This window comes from Nannospalax galili, unplaced genomic scaffold (genome assembly GCF_000622305.1).
Source record: "Nannospalax galili isolate Female #2095 unplaced genomic scaffold, S.galili_v1.0 scaffold813, whole genome shotgun sequence".
Lineage (NCBI taxonomy): Eukaryota > Metazoa > Chordata > Mammalia > Rodentia > Spalacidae > Nannospalax > Nannospalax galili.
This window is the reverse complement of record NW_008333507.1, coordinates 351,825-353,703: the sequence shown is the minus strand read 5'-3', so window position 1 is coordinate 353,703 and position 1,879 is coordinate 351,825.

The window sequence follows — 1,879 nt, the reverse complement described above, 5'->3', positions numbered from 1 at the left end:
GATCTCATAGAGATCCACCTGCCTCCGCCTCCTAAGTACTGGCACTAAAGAGGTGTGCCACCACACCCAGCTAGTGGTTTTCATTTTTGAACCTACTCCTCCTCTGCCAGGCTTTCTTCTAAGGTACATCCATGCTGGTTGTTAACATCCCTGGCTTCGCCACATTCTTCTAACCCTGCTCTTTTCTGCTAAAGTCAAATCTTAGAGAATTTTTAAAGTTCAACTCACATTTAATCTACCCTCATGAATACCTTTCCATTTCCTCTAAACCAGATTAACTTATTACTTTTCCGAAAAGTAAAAACTTTTTGAAAACTTTTTGTGGAGGCCAAGTTGGGGGCCAAGATTAGAGGGTTGCCAGGAGCCAGGAGATTAAAGAATATTCAGGGAGATGCTGGCAAATGATACATGTTTTCTTTTTTTCTGGGTGAGGACACACAGGCTGCTTGGGAGAGCACGTGTGTCCTTGTTCTAAGGACTGCTCTTACAAAATCACACAGAGGTGGCTTCTTGTCAAAGTTGGTTATATAACTAATGATTATCTGGCCTATGCAAGAAATCCATATCAATGCCATGTTGTCTAAACAGAAACAGGCTCTTGTGGCCTTGATACCTTACACTTTTGTACTTACAGCTAGTTCTAATATAGTATTTAAGGTTAGGATGTCGGGAGAAGATACCGTCTAATTACATAACTTTGCTTTTTCCAAATAGGTTTAAAATTTGGCACCTCTGTTTAGGTGTATATTCCTCCATTTTAACTTACAAAAAGCAGGAAACACATTACTTGAGTTTTGTCCAATGTGCTATTTGCTAAACTTAGTAACCTTGAAAACAACTCTGAACCTGACACCTATCAGTGTCCCATTTTTGGAAGCCTGTCCAGTGCTTCCACACCTCAGAGGAGTTCTTTACTGTTTGTTATGGATGGATTTAATCTATGTAAGAGAAGAGATGAAGATCATGAGGTCAAATGTAGAAAATCAGTGAAAGAATTAACAAGAAAAAAGGGAAATAATGTTAGTAATCCATCTTAAATCTAGGAAAATAAGGCCTAGAAATATTGCATGAATCTATCCTGTTCTATCCCTAACCCTAACCCCTACCCCACCCCTACCCGTCTATATCCTGATCCCTATCCCTACCCCATCTCTATCCTTACCCCTATTCCTATCTCTATCCCTAGCTATCACCACTATTTGAGACAAGGTCTCACTCTGTAGTTCAGGTCATATAGTGCAACTGGAACTCAATCATACTTCAGCCTTCTGAGTGATAGACTTATAGGTATGCACATACTACATATGAGCTTTTTTTTGTTAATCAAGGAAAATCAAGTCTGGTCCTCTGATTTCTAATCTAATGCTTGTCTCCTCCATCTTTCTCCTCTACTCATTGTATATGCTCTTAAGAGTGTTGCCTCTGTGGTGTGGTGCCTTTGCATGTGTGGCAAATCTCATGAATGTTGATATGATTCCTTGTTCAAGAAGACAACCTCTTAAGGAGAAAATTCAATTTAATTATCATTATTATTATTTCTTACCTATCCAGTTGTGTGTTATTCTACAAATGTGAGACCAGGCTGATTAGCTCACATCTGATTGGTTTATAGAAGTTCAATATTTTAATAATAATTTAATAGATACAATTTTACAGGGCTGAAGAGATTGCTCAGTGGTTAAGAACACTGACTGTTCTTGCAGAAGACCCAGGTTTGAATCCCAGCACCCACATGACAAGTAACAATTGTCTATAACTCCAGTTCTAGGGGACCCGACAGCCTCTTCTGTCTTCTGTGGGCATTGTACGACATGGGTGCACTTACCTACACGCAGGCAATACATGCATACACATAAAATAAAAATAATAGATAAATTTT